Below are 15,887 nucleotides of genomic sequence, written 5' to 3'. Positions count from 1 at the left end.
TTTTTTAATCTGGTAGATTAGACCACTTGGGGGGGGGCGAACTGGGCATTTTCTTCTGAAACACATATTTTCTCTCTTGAGAACTTTTAGTAAATCCCCGGATAAAAGACGTTGGTACAGTAACATCCACTTTGCTCCAGGGTTGACTCATTTTCTTTACAAAGTAGAAAAGATACGTACCTAGGCTCAGTTAAGGTATGAATTGAAAGGATCCTTAATGATCTTAGCTTTGCAGGTAAATAACAGACTCAGATCACTTAAGTGATTTGCTCAAGTTAAGAGCAATTTAGGATCACACTCTTTAAACTTTTCGCTTTTATATTTTGGTCTTTTTCCCCTGTTAAACATTTTTAGGTTAAATATGACTTTCTAGTATCCTGCATTATGCATATATGATGTTTTATTTACCGAAGTCCCCATTGTTTAATATTTAGTCCCCCCCACTCACCCACTCATTTGTGAGCTGCTTGATAAATATTTTTAGACTCTTTTTTTATTTTTTAAGATTTTATTTGTCAGAAAGAGAGCATAAGCAGGGGAAGTGTCAGGTAGAGGGAGAAGCAGGCTATACTCCTTTCTTTAGAATAAATTCCTGAGGTGTCTGGGTGGCTCAGTGGGTTAAAGCCTCTGCCTTCAGCTTGGGTCATGATCCCAGGGTCCTGGAATTGAGCCCCACATCAGGCTCTCTGCTCCACGGGGAGCCTGCTTCCTCCTCTTTCTCTCTCCCTGTCTCTCTGCCTACTTGTGATCTCTGTCTGTCAAATAAATAAATAAATAAAAATCTTTAGAATAAATTCCTAAAAATGGAATTGCAGGGTCAAATGAAATGGATTTTTCTAAAGCTTTTAATAGAAAGTGCTAAGTTGCCCTCCAGAAATGTTTTGTCAGTTTATACTCTGCACAATATTATATGAAACCTCCCTGGTGGTCTAGTGGTTAGGATTTGGCACTCTTCACAATAGTATATGAGGGTCTTCTCCCTAAATTCACCAATACTGGTTGTTGTCATTTTTAAAAATCACTGTTAATTTAGTGAATTAAATTAACAGATTTAAATTAACAGATTATTCTCTTTTGTTTCTCTAGCACTCAGCATAATGCCTAGCACATACTAAATGTCTAATAAATACTGAATGTTGAGAGACTAAGGAACTATTCATTTAAAATTGTTCATGTTGGGGCGCCTGGTGGCTCAGTGGGTTAAGCCTCTGCCTTCAGCTCAGGTCATGATCTCAGGGTCCTGGGATCGAGCCCCGTATCGGGCTCCCTGCCAAGCAGAGAGCTTCCTCCCCTCTCTGGCTGCTGCTCTGCCTACTTGTAATCTCTCTCTCTCTCTGTAAAAAAAGAAAAAAAAAATTGTTCATGTAGCCCAAAAACATTTTGACTATTCTTCATATGTATATATTTACTTGTGTCAAAAATACATATAATGGGGGCACCTGGGTGGCTCAGTCTGTTAAGGGTCCAACTCTTGATCTCAGTTCAGGTCTTGATCTCAGGGTTGTGAGTTCAAGCCCCACGTTGGGCTCCACACTGGGCATGGAGCCTACTTAAAAATATACATATGCATAATAGATATATGATTGTTTTTTCAAATAAGATCATACTAAATTGTTTTATACTACATTTAAAAAGTTATGGTGGGGGCGCCTAGATGGCTTAGTCAGTTAAGCATCTGACTCTTGGTTTCGGCTTAGGTCATGACCTCAGGATCATGGAATGGAGCCCCATATGGGCTCCATGCTCAGTGAGGAGTCTGCTTGAAATTGTCTACCTCTCTCCCTCCCCCTCTGCCCCTTTCCCTACTTGTCCATGTGCAAGCGCTCTCTCTCTCCCCTTCTCTCAAATAAATAAATAAATAAATATTTTTTAAAAAAAGTTATGGCCATGATTTCATGTTTGTTAAATAATGATACATATTATTTTCAATAGTTGCATATTATTCCATTGTGTAGAAATATGTTAATTAACTATGGGTGAGCCATTAGATCATTTCCAAGCCTTTGCTATTATAAAAATACTATAATGAATATCCTTATACATACACACATTTTGTGTACTTTCCTGATTACCTCCTTATGATGAATTAATTCATAGCGATAGAATTGCCAGGTCAAAGGGAACCTGCATTTACAATTAGGATAAATATGGCTAAGTTACAAAACAGTAAAAAGTTATATCAATTTATATTCTACAGTGCCTGAGAGTTCCACTTTCTGACTTCACCAGCACTGGATAGGGTGAGTACTTTTTACCTTTATCAAGTTGATAGGCAAGAAAAGAAAAAAAAAACTTTAATTTTAATTGTATTTTTTGATTACTAGCCAAAAAAAAAAAACTTCGCATGTATTTCTTGGCAATTTATGTTGCTTTAGGGAATTGTCACTTAATTCCTTTTCTCAACTTATTGTTATTAGTCATTTTCTCATTGATTTGTAGGAGTTCCCTTCCATTATCTTGTTACTGTGTTACTTTTGTAGAAGGATCCTGTTGAATACAAAGAAAAGAAACCCAATGATGTTAATTCAAGTAAAAGTTGGTGGGCTGCAGCATGGGGATACTGTAAATATGTAACAGGGAATCACATAAATACTGAAGGATATGAATTTTTTTATTTACTGAGGTATTTCTAGTTGTTAGGACAAAGCCTGGCATAGTAATAGGTACTCACTAAACATTTGTTGAATGAAAGAGTGGTTAATCTCTTCTTGCCCTTTTGCAAATATCTGGGGCTTTGTGATCTATTATTCATTCACAGTGATTGGCTCTTATCAAAGCTCCGCTTATGAGACATCAGAAGAGGCATTTGGTTGTCCTTTTTGTCAACACTGAAGGTCCTAAGTACTTAATATAGTTTTTATATGACTTTCAGCCTCTCTGCATGTTTGGGGGATTTGGCTTGGGATACATCTTGGTCCTTAACCAAGAGCTGAAAAATTAGTCAATAAAGATATTTTGTAAGAAGACTGGGTCAGCAAATGTAACACTGCTTCTTCAATTTAATGGTCATTAGTTAATTTTTTTAAGATTTTACTTCTCTATTTGACAGAGAAAGAGATCTCAAGTAGGCTTAGAGGCAGGCAGAGAGAGAGGGGGAAACAGGCTCTCTGCTGAGCAGAGAGCCTGATGTGGGGCTTGATCCCAGGATCCTGGGATCATGACCCAGCCGAAGGCAGAGGCTTTAACCCACTGAGCAACCAGGCTCCCCGGTCATTGGTTAATTTATGTCAGGCTTTTTAATTTTATTTTTAAAAATATTTTATTTATTATTTATTAGAGAGAGAGAGAGTGGGCAAGAAAGAGAGCACAAGCAGAGTAGGGAGGGAGGCAGAGGAGAAGGAGACTGCCTGCTGAGTAGGGAGCCGGATGCAGGGCTCCATTCCAGGATCCGGAGATCAGGAGACCTGAGCCAAGGCAGAGGCTTAACCACCTGAGCCACCTAGGCACCCTTATGCCAGGCTTTTTTAGAATCAAGTAAAAAGTAAATGCTAAATAAAAGCCAAGTTGGAAATTATTCCCCATGGGGATATAAATCTCAATATGTTACTGTTTAACAGCTGTAATTGGTACATTGTGCAAATGAGATGTGTAAGGTACAATTTGCAAATAACTTATTATTTTCCCCCATACATTAAAACACACCCAGTGGTTGGGGTGCCTGGGTGGCACAGGTTAGTTGAGCGTCGGACTCTTGATTTTGGCTTGGGTCATGGTCTCAGAGTCATGAGATCAAGCCCAGAGTGGGGCTCTATGCTGAGCGTGGAGCCTACTGAAGATTCTCTCTCTCCTTTGGCCCCTCCCACACTCCCCCCAGTGCCCATGCCCTCCCACTCTTTCTCCCTTAAAGAACAAAAACCAAAACCACCCTCAGTGGAGTTAATCCCTCCCTGCCCCTTGAATGAAACATGGCACAAATATCACCAGTATTGTCTTCCCTCCAGCTTGAGCCTGTTATGACAGAAAGGGAAATGGTTGACTTCGTTTCTATGTCCTTACCTAAAATTTCTTTTGTAATGTCCCTTCCCTTTACCAAGGAGGTTTCCTTACTTCTCCCAAGTTGGAACAGAGGAAAGGGCAAGAGCATTCTTTTTTTTTTTTTTTTTTTTTTTTTAATATTTTATTTATTTGACAGAGAGAGAGAAGTCACAAGTAGTCAGAGAGGCAGGCAGAGAGAGAGGGAGAAACAGGCTCCTCACTGAACCAAGAGCCCGATGCGGGGCTCGATCCCAGGACCCTGAGATCACGACCCGAGCCGAAGGCAGAGGCTTAAACCACTGAGCCACCCAGGCGCCCCAGGCAAGAGCATTCTTAACATGGCTAACACAGTTCTGCAGTTAAGGGTTGATGCTCTCTGAACCTAACAAGTGTTTACACTTGATACTTGTTATTTTATGCATTCTTTGGAAACACCTCTACCTTCACCTTACCCTGATGAGCGAATACTGGCAATCTCTTGATTACGCTTGGGTGAATACATGTCATCTGGTACTCAGTTCAGTGGTTGCTGGCATCTGTGCTCTATGCCTCAAGCTTCTTTCTGTGGAAGTCTCTACTCTTCCACTTGACTTTCTTCAGTAGTCCATATCTGATCCAGATATCCGGAGTGGCTTTGCCTCACACCTTTGGGAGTATATATTTGGACCAAACGCAAAACTCATCTTTGCAATTAGCCAGCCATCTTTGCTTGTCCAGATTCCACTAGAATGTTGGCTCCATGAAGGCAGGAGATATTCATGTATTTCATTCACTGCTGTAGTCACCTGTCCTCAGATATGATCCTGACACTCGTGCACTATGACCCCCAGAAACCCCAGCTCTAAGGGCCATATATCAAAGTTCTATAAAGCCTCTCTCCCTAGGCACAAGGCGAGGAAAAAAGCAATGTCAACACACTGTACACTGAAAACCCTCTCAAAATCTTTTTTTTTTTCTTTTAAGATTTTATTTATTTATCTATTTGACAGAGAGCTAGAGAAAGAGCACAAGTAGAACAGCAGGCAGAGGGAGAGGGAGAAGCAGGCTCTCCACTGAGCAGGGAGCCCAACGTGGGGCTTGATCCTAAGACCCTGGAATCATGATCTGAGCCAAAGGCATACCTGAGCCAAAGGCAGATGCTTCACCAACTGAGCCACACAGGCACCCCCTCTCAAAATCTTCTAAACTTCAACTTTTTTCTGACTTAGAAGTGGATAGACAAGTAAGAGTTGCAAAAGCAGCCCCCCATTTTTTTTTTCAGTTTCCCCCTTTAATGGCCCTCCACTTTACTGTGGAATGTGGGAATAATTCACTTTCTTACAGGTGCAGACAAAAGTAAGATAGTCTCATTTTAACATCCTGCTACACACACATAACAATTGCACCTGTTTTGAGTGCTGTGAAGTGTGTAAGCCTGATGATTCACAGACCTGTACCCCTGGGGCAAATAATACATTGTATATTAATAAAAACAATTTAAAAAAGCAAAAAAACCCAATTGTACCTGTTTGTTTATGTACTATCTCCATCTATTAAATCATAAGCTCCTGGAAGACAGGGCCTATGTTTTATACACACACACACACACACACACACACACACACACACATATATAATTTATGTTATATATATTACATATAAATATACATATTTATATTATACACACACACACACATACATATAGAGTCATGCAAACTGAGTGCTCGATATGGTTTAAAAAGTTAAGAATGAATAAAAGTACCTTAGCAGTAATAATAATAATTCCAAACATATTGCACAGCACCAGAGATTAATGTTGAAAACTGTCTTCCGAGTACTCTTCTAGAAGAAATCTTTAGGTTTGGAAGTATTTTTTTTCTATTAAAAATTTTTTTAAAGATTTTGTTTATTTATGACAGAGAGAGATAGGGAGAGAGGGAACCCAAGCACAAGGGAGCTGGAGAGGGAGAAGCAGGCTCCCTGCCAAGAAGGGAGCCCAATGTGGGGCTCCATGCCAGGATGCAGGGATTATAAACTGAGCTGAAGGCAGATGCTTAATGACTGAGCCACCCAGGCGCCCCTAAAAAAATTTCTTTAATTGAAGTATAATTGACATATATTAGTTTCAGCCACAACATAGTGATCCAACAATTATATATGTTACAAAATGCTCACGTCAGTAAGTGTTGTCACTACCCGTCCACCATACAAAGTTACTATAATATTATTGACTATATACCCTATGCTGTACTCTTCGTCCCTGTGACTTACTTATTTTATTACTGGAAGTTTGTACCTCTTAATTCCTAAATTTGGAAATATTTATAGCAGCTTTGTAAGATTGCTTGCACCTTGATGTTTCTGAGCTAGATAGTCTCCATTGCCCCTGTAGATCTTCTTCAGTAACATCCCTTTCCCCTCTGGCTTCTGGTTGAGCTCAGCAGATGGAGGGCACTAGCAGGACAGCAGAAAGTAGTGGGAGAGGGGCACCTGGGTGACTCAGTGGGTTAAGCCTCTGCCTTCGGCTCAGGGCTCAGGTCATGATCCCAGGGTCCTGGGATCTAGCCCCGCATCGGGCTCTCTGCTCAGCAGGAAGCCTACTTCCACCTCCCCTCCATGCCCCCCAGCCCCACCTGCCTCTCTGTCTTGTGATTTCTCTCACTGTCAAATAAACAAAAAAAAAAAAAAAAAAAAAAAAAAGAAGGTAGTGGGAGAAAGAGATCGGTGTATTTATTACCCTCCCTCCCTCCCTCCATACTGGCCCAAGTTGGCAGTGGTACTGTACCATCTCTTGCTGTTTCCCTGCCCGAATTCTGATGTACTCTCTTCAGTTGGGCTTTTGAGTGTGCCATCAGTTTCCTGCTGGGACCCTGACGGATTCGAATAATATTTTAAATATTTACAGGGTACAGGAGGTATACAATACCTTTTTTTTTTAATGTGAGAAAAGCTTGTTTTCTTTTCTTGAAGTTGAGTTTATATTATACCTCTCAGAAGGTTAATATTGGTAGGTCTGAAACAGCTGGAAAATAGAACCTAAGATTATGATATATCCCCTTCCCTGTTTTTTTCCTGCTCAAATACACAGGAAAAAAAGTCAGCTTACAGTTGGTTTTATAATTTTTTCCAATACTAAAAGGAATACACATTTAAACTTTTTCAAATGCAAACAGCATGAAAAAAATCCCTTATAATTCACGAGGTAGAGAAAAATCACTGTTAAAATTTTAGTGATTTTTTTCTCCTATAATAATGTATATCTAAAGAAAGGAAGAACATTTACCCTGAGAATGTATTTTCTAATATTTATAATATGCAATACATTGTATAAGTATATATGTATTGTAGGTGTGGCTCTCATTCCACTGAAATAAATATTGCATTTCTGTACATCAACCTGAATCTAATCCTGAGCTCTCACCCTGCCACGCTGGTAGGAAAGTCAGTCTCAGTTACTAAGCATTTCCTCTCCACCTAAGATTGTATGAAGTTTCTAGGGCCTTAATTATTGTGGAAGTATCTGGAAATTATTATTTTTTAAAGGTTTTATTTTTCATTTCTTTGAGAGAGCTAAAGAGAGTACATGAGTGGGGGAGAGGGGCAGAGTGAAAGGGAGAAGCAGACTCCCCGCTGAGCAGGGAGCCCGATGTGATGAGGGGCTCCATTCCAGGACCCTGAGACCATGACCTGAGCCACCCACGCCCTATACCTGGAAATTATTTAGTTGTCTGTCCACATTGATTTACTGCTGAGATTTCCTTTTATGCCATTTTCCCTTCTGGTCTGATGATTCCAGTATTCCTTTACCACTCTTGGAACTCAAGAATCTGGAATCAAATGAGTGAATCTGGCAACCCCAGCACCCAGGTACAGCCTTCCCCTTTGAGGTTTTGCCATCATCCTGAGCTCCGTCACAGAGCAAGATGGAAGACTTAGCTGCTCACTCAACCTTTTAGGTTTCAGACTTCTAAGTCGTGAGGCATCTCTCTTCTACCTCACTTTCAAAGGCATTCTTGTCTTCCCACCCCCACTTCTCATTTCAAAAGACAGCAAGAACCTATGTTGTCACTAAGCAGTTTTACTTTTTGCCTTATGAAAATATTTGGATCTGGATACCTGATTGTATGGGGGCAAGAGGTAGGAGAATAGGAGAACACATAGAATTAAAATCTCAACAAAATAACCTGCTATAAAAAATATATGTTTCAAATGATAAATCTTTAATTTTCCCCTGCTTTTTTATTTAAACATTGTACCATAAACATTTCATGTCATAGTTCATGCTTGTATTTATTTTTAATTTTTAAAGATTTTATTTATTTATTTGGCAGGAAGAGAGAGACCACAAGTAGGCAGAGAGGCAGGCAGAGAAAGAGGGGGAAGCAGGCTCCCCAGTGAGCAAATGTGGGGCTCGATCCCAGGACCCCGAGACCATGACTGGAGCTGAAGGCAGAGGCTTAACCCACTGAGCCACCAAGGCACCCCATAGTTCATGCTTTTAAATGTTTGTATAACAGTAGGATCCTCTATCATACGAACATATCATCATTTATTTAACTGACGTTTAACTGATACCTCATTCTAAAGGCAGCCTTATCTGTGTTTACTACCTTTTTATTTTTACTTTTTCTAGTTATTCAGAAGCTACAGTTCTCTTCTGGTAATAACTAAAGCTTGGAATAGAACAGTTGGAACTAATAGACATAATTTAGAAGAGCAACAATTTAGAGTCTTATCTAAACTCTATAATATAATTCCCCTCCCATAGTATTACCAAAAGTGAGGCCTGTACAAAAGCCATTGGCATCCTTCAGTTGTTTAGAAATATTTTTTCCAGAAATGAAGCAATTATTACAGAATGTCATCTAGATAGTTGAGTAACAATGAATGTTACATGTCCATGGGAGAATTTCAACTTGGCTCTTATTAGAATTTATGTTTATCTAATTCTAAAAAATCCTGAACTGGGGTGTCTGGATGGCTCAGTCATTAAGCGTCTGTCTTCGTCTCGGGTCATGATCCATCCTGGGGTCCTGGGATTGAACCCCTTGTTGGGCTCCTTGCTCAGCAGGAAGCCTGCTTATCCCTTTCCCAGTCTCCCTGCTTGTGATCCCTCTCTCACTGTCTCTCTCTCTGTCAAATAAATAAATAAAATCTTGAAAATAATTTGAAAATCCTGAGCTAATAAACAATGGCCTTTGAATTAGAGAAGTAGTACTGCTTTTCTGGTCTATTCTTTCTACCAAATACCCCTTATGGATCAATTTTGCAACTACTGGTTAGGAATCAGGGTGTACCCTGAGCCGAGCCCCCACATCATGCTTAAAGGAACTGCAAACCATTAATACCCTAAGAGACCAAATGTCTCTTCTGGTTGGCCCACAAGTTAGGCTTTGATATAAAGGCTTCTCTAAAGAGTCCAGCCAACCACCTTCAACTCACAGAGTCACCGATACATGCATAAAGGGGAATGATGAGAAAAAGAAAAATTTCTGGAATCAGGTATTTTTCATTTATTCAATAAATAATTATTGATCTTATTATATTCTAAACATTATCACTAAGATACTAAGACTACCTCAGTAAACAGACAAAAATTCCAGAGGAAGAATAAAATGAGATGAAATCAGAGAACAAATGTGATGGAGATTACAGGTAGTATAGGGCCTACAGGCCACAGTAAAGACTGACTCTGAGAGAGATAGAAAGCTACTAGAGGGTTTTGAGTACAGGAATGTCATGACTGACATTTTATTTTCATTTTCTTTTTTATTTTCTTTTATTTATTTATTTTTTTAAGACAATTTTTTTTAAAGATTTTATTTATTTATTTGACAGAGCGAAATCACAAGTAGGCAGAGAGGCAGGCAGAGAGAGAGAGGAGAAAGCAGGCTCCACTCTGAGCGGAGAGCCCGATGCGGGGCTCGATCCCAGGACTCTGGGATCATGACCTGAACCGAAGGCAGTGGCTTAGCAGAGTGAGCCACCCAGGCATCACTTATTTTCATTTTCTTAAGTTTATTTATTTTTAAGTAATCTCTACCCCTAATGTCGGGCTCGAACTCACAACCCCAAGATCAAGAGTCCCAAGCTCTTCCAACTGAGCCAGCCAGCTGCCCCAAGACTGACATTTAAAAAAGATTGTCCTGACCCATGTATTGACATGGGAACAGATTATAGATTGAGAACAGATTATAGAGGGCCAAACAGGCTAATAAGATCAAGGCTCTTAGAGATGACGGTGGCTTAGGCCAGAGTTGTAATGCTGAGATAGTGGGACATGGTTGGATTCTGCATCTATTTTGAAGGCAGAGCCAATAAAACTTTGCTGATGGATTGGATGTGGCAGGCAAGAGAAAGAGAGGTTTCAAAATGATGACTGTTACTGGCCTGAGCAGATGGAAGAATGGAGTTACAGTGAACTGTACAGAAGGAGAGATGGGAGGAGCAGGTTTTGGGTTGGGGGGAGATGAGGAGGCAGTTTTGTATATTTCAACTTTGGTATAGCTGCTAGACTGTCTAGTGGAGTTGAGGCATAGTTTCTTGGCATGTGAGTTGGAATTCAATGGAGAGGGGGAGGCTGCAAATCTAAAACTGGGAGTGACCAGGGCTTCTGGCTGCTTCAGTTGGTAGAGCCCGTGACTCTTGATCTTGGGGTTGAGTTTGAGCTGCACACTGGGTGCAGGTAAAATCTTTAAGGGGTATCTGGGTGGTTCAGTCAGTTAAATGTCTGCCTTCAGCTCAGGTCATGATTCTAGGGTCCTGGGATTGAGACCCACATCGAGCTCCCTGCTTGGTAGGAAGTCTTCTTCTCCCTTTGCCTGCCACTTGCCCTGTTGTGCTCACTGTCTATCAAATAAATAATAAAATCTTTAAAAATTTTTTTTAAAATAAAATAAAGATAATATTGGCTAGTATCTTTTATGATTATTGTAATAACTAAGTGAACTTTTTATTTAAAGTCCTTAACACACTGTCTGGCTCATGGTAAATACTCAATAAAATATTAGCTACTACTATTATCTTTAAACCAGCATTTGTCTTCCAAAATGTTGCTGGTTGCCTTGGTGATGATATACTCGTAGAATCTATACAGTAACAATACCTATTATTTAGCTAAATAAAAAGTGGCAAACTGAAGTGTCCAGTGAGTGACACCCTCCCCCATATATAGTATCTTAAATAAATAAATAAAGTAATGGGTCTCCTGGGTGGCTCAATCAGTTAAGTGTCTGCCTTCAGCTCAGGTCATAATCTCAGGGTCCTGGGATCAAGCCCCACATCAGGCTCCCTGCTCAGCAATGAATCTGCTGCTTCTCCTTCTCCCTCTGCCACTCCTTCTCATGCTCTCTCTGTCTCTCAAATAAACAAGTTTTTTTTAAAAGCACAGTTTTAAAAAATAAATAAATAAATAAAATAAACATTTTTCAAAGGAGATTCAAGCAAAATTAAATATTTAGGAGAACTTCAAAAGCTAAGAAGTTGAAAAAAAGGTTCCTGGCTAAAAATGTTAACTTATTTTTCATCATGAGAAACATACTCCTTAATCCCCATCACCTAATTCACCCTTCCCCCCACCCACCTCCTCTCTGGTAACCATCAGTTTTTTCTCTATGGTTAAGAGTCTATATCTTGTTTGGCTGGTTCAGTTGGTAGAGCATGAAACTCTTGCTGTCAGAATTGTGAGTTCAAGCATCATGTTGGGCAGAAAACTTAGTTTAAAGAAAGAGTCTATTTCTTTGTTTTTTTTTTTCCATTTGCTCATTTATTTTGTTTTTTAAATTCCACATATGAGTGAAATCATATAGTATTTGTCTATTTCATATAATATTGTCTATATCATATCGTATTTGTCTACTAATTTTACTTAGTATTATACTTTCTAGCTCCATCCATGTTGTTGCAGATGGCAAGATTTCATTCTTTCTGATGGCTGAATAGTATGTCATTATATATATATATATATACATATATATATATATATATATATCTCACATCTTCTTTATCCATTCATCAGTCAGTGGGCACATGGGCAGTTTCCATAGTTTGACCAATGCAAATAATGCTGCAGTAAAGATATGGGTGCATGTATCCCTTTGAATTAGTGTTTTTGCATGCTTTTGTGTAAATACCCAGTAGTGCAATCACTAGATTGTAGGGTAGTTCTATGTTTAATGTTTTGAGGAACCTCCATTCTGTCTTCCACAGTGGCTGCATGAGTTTGGATTCCCACCAACAGCATACGAGAGTTCCTTTTTCTCCATATCCTTACCAACACTTGTTGTTTCTTGTGTTTTTATTTTAGCCGTTCTGACAGGTATGAGGTGATATCTCTCATTGTGGTTTTGGTTGGCATTTCCCTGATGATGAGTGATACTGAGCATCTTTTCATGTGTCTATTGGCCACCTGTAGGTCTTCTTTGAAGAGAGAAGTTACTTTTATTTTAGTTGCCAAGATCTATGAAATACAAGGATAGAGACTCCTTTAAAGCTTTGGCATTCAGGGTGCCTGGGTGGCTCAGTGTGTTAAGCCTCGGCCTTCAGCTCAGGTCATGATCCCAGGGTCCTGGGATCGAGCCCGGCATCGGGCTCTCTACTCGGCAGGGAGTCTTCTTCCCCCCTCTCTCTGCCTGCCTCTCTGCCTACTTCTGATCTCTCTGTGTGTCAAATAAATAAATAAAATCTTTTAAATAAATAAATAAAAAAAACTTTGGCATTCAGTATGGCTGACTGCTATAAAAGTAGACACATAGTTGGTAAAGTTTGAAATAAGGATGTCCTTCAACAGATTTGAATGATCATTGGTCTAGAAATTATTTCATGCGTTATAGGAAGATGTCTTCTAATTTTTAAAATAAACAACCTCTTCTCATCCTAACCAAATAAAATCCATTCTGATCCTTTTTTTTATAGAAATCCACCCCAAGATTATTTGGGAAATCACTTTCCGTATTAAAAACAGACAGTTTTGGGGTGCCTGGGTGGCTCAGTGGGTTAGAGCCTCTGCCTTTCGCTCAGGTCATGATCCCAGAGTCCCATGATTGAGCCCCGCATCAGTCTCTCTGCTCAGCGGGGAGCCTGCTTCCCTTCCTCTCTCTCTGCCTGCCTCTCTGCAACTAATATAATATTATATGTAAATAAAGATGCCTATACCCAGTTCTACCTTTAATAAGTCAAAGCCAGCATTTTTTAGTCCCAGAGTGAGTTCAGCCTTTCTTTCCCTTTGGCCTACTGCTGAGGTGGCAGGGGTAACCACTGAGAAACAACAACAACAACAAAATCCAAGACATTTTGTGATGGAAAGAGCATTCTTATCAATAAGCCAAATTTTTTCATTTGTTGTATTTCTTTTTGTTTCTTCATGACAAGAGAGAAAAAAATTCAATCCCTAATCTACGAGTAGACTAATTATTCTTCAAATATTGGTCATGGTAAAGATAACGTGCCTTTCGCCTGGGTGGCTCAGTCGGTTAAGTGTCTCCCTTTGGCTCAGGGCATGACCTCCAGGTCCTGGGATTGAGTTCTGCATCAGGGTCCTTGCTCATCTGGTTCTCCCTCTGCCTCTCCCCCTGCTTGTCCTCTCTCTCTCTCATTCACACTCTCTCTTTCTCTCTCACAAATAAATAAAATCTTAAAAAAAAAAGTAACATGCCCTTTAGGGGTGCCTGGCTAGCTTAGTCTGTGGGGTGGGCAACTCTTGATCCTGGGGTTGTGGGTTCAAGTCCCATACTGAGTGTAGAGATTACTTTAAAAAAAAAAGTAACGTGCCCTTTAAAACCAATTGACTTGAAGTCCAGTGCGCAATTCCCTTCTCTGCTGCTAGGTGGCAATTAATGCCTTGGAGAGGAAAAAGTCTGCCCGCTCCCCCCCTTCCCCACCCAGAAAGATACGTGCGTTTTCTCTTCCTTAAGGTAAGAATTCTCTTAAGGATAATATTCTCTTTCCTGTTTTGTTTTGTCCAAGGTGAATTTACATTCACCTTTTCCTTTAATTGTTAAGAATAACACATACAAATCTAAAGCAGACTGCTATAGCTCGGGAAGAATAGATCATATCTTTTAAAGAGGGTGGTTTCCAAAAAGAGTGTATGTTCATGAGTGATATAGAGTAGGAAGTTGCTATAATTTCCCTGCAGCATTTTTTCCTCTTTCAGTTTTACTAAAGAAAATTTCCTGTGAAAGGAATTATAACTGGCCCATGCCAACTTTATGCCAAATGTAATATAATTAAATATAAAACAAAAATGGAGAAGGAAAATAATTTTAAAGACCTCAAAGTCATTCCAGTGTGGTGAAGCTGCTTTCCAGGTGAACTACAGGAAAAACAATAAAATAATTCTTTACCAGAATCACAGACTGGTACAATTTTTTTTTAAAAACCACGTTTTTTTTTTTTTCTTTTCAGACAACCTATTCAGATTTATCTATTCCTATCAAAATTATTTAAAGACTACACATGCTTTCTGTGTGTTTATAAATCTAGGAGTCTGGTCTGAATGCTTTTAAAAATATATTTACTCATGTACATTGCTTTTTGTGACTTTCCTTACCAAAAGACTGTATGTAGTGGGTGTTTTGCTCCATAAAATTCAAAATATCAAATCCCTATTCAAAGAAGACTCTCAGTTTGGGTCTCAAACCAAAAAGACTCTCCCCCAGGCTGAACTTAATGAAGCCTAACACCAAAAAGAAAAGCTGTTTCTGGCATTCTAGGCCTTCCCTGCATCCAGATGGCCTGTCTGTAGCCTAGCCAGAACCAAACCCTTCCTGCTGCCTTTTCTGCCGGCCTTGGATGGCAGCCCCGGGCTACACCAGCTTCCATACCCCTTTAACTCCTCAGTATCCAAGGTTTTTAAGAGATGGGACTTACAGTGTGAATTGGTCGAAAGAGCAAATCAAATTTAAAGCTTAAAGTTTAGTTTATAAAATATTTCTCTGCATCACCTTCCCCCCTCCTCCTCCCATAGGCCTCCTCCTGGAGTGGCTCAGCTAGCCAATTGGCATCAGAAGAGCACCGTTTGGAAGGGAGTGTGTGTGGGCAGCCTGCAGGTGAGGACAGGGCTGCCAAGGCAGACGATGCGGTTTGTCCTGTGCCTACACCCAATACCTGACTTGTGCCTTTCCAGAGCATTTGTATACACACAGCAGTTCTGCTGTTTAGGGTGTGGGTAACTTTAAAAAAAGTACTTTTTAAAATAACTCTTTGACGAGACTACGTTCAGCAAACAAGAATGCATAAATGGGAGATAGAAAATGACCATGCATGGATTTAAGTGAGAACTTCTACAAAGGAGTTGTCCCAGCAAAACAAATCTACTCTATGTTTTACAAGGACCCTTGGAAATCTTCCTAGTGGCAGCCATTGTTTTCATCATGCTTTTCAAAAGTTGGTTTGTATATGGGAATTTCACCAGAAGGTAATACACAAAGCAAACTTTACTCCTGAAGGCAGTATTTCCCAATGGTTTTGCTTTTCTCCACATTGATAGCTATTAACTGATTTGTAAGGGTGCTTCTAAGTTGACCAGAATAGATATTTTTGCATGAAAGCCTAGGACTCTCTTATCACTTTCCTTCTTATTTTTGCATCTCATTTCTTAGTTCTGCGCTTACAGTTATTTTTAATTATTATTATTATGCCTGTCGCCAAGCTATTTCACTTTCTGCAGAGTTGATTAGAGACCTGAGAAATCTAGGCCAACATAAAGTCCTGGTTTCCAGGTCAGACTACATGAACAAAGGGGGAAAAAAGGGCAAAAATGCTAGCTTTCACAAAGCTCTTAAAGAAAACAAACCCAAAAAATGCAAAGGAACCTAGAACTATGAAGAATGGAGTGTAAAAACAGGAACCCATGGAAGGAAGAATGAAAGGATAAAACACTATTATAGCACTGAGATGAAAAGAAAGTATTTGAAAGAGTGAATGTAAATAGG

General features: G+C 39.6%; 1 long non-coding RNA gene across 1 annotated transcript in view; it reads left to right on the top strand.

Moving 5' to 3' along the window:
• LOC123948942 overlaps positions 1 to 15,887 on the top strand; it is a 52,131-nt gene that overhangs the window by 917 nt on the left and 35,327 nt on the right. Inside the window, exon 2 of the long non-coding RNA XR_006820003.1 lies at positions 2,198 to 2,240. This is a non-coding gene — a long non-coding RNA (uncharacterized LOC123948942). The remainder of the gene's footprint in view (positions 1 to 2,197; positions 2,241 to 15,887) is intronic.

This window comes from Meles meles, chromosome 8, assembly GCF_922984935.1.
Source record: "Meles meles chromosome 8, mMelMel3.1 paternal haplotype, whole genome shotgun sequence".
Lineage (NCBI taxonomy): Eukaryota > Metazoa > Chordata > Mammalia > Carnivora > Mustelidae > Meles > Meles meles.
This window is presented reverse-complemented; position numbering and strand designations above follow the sequence as displayed.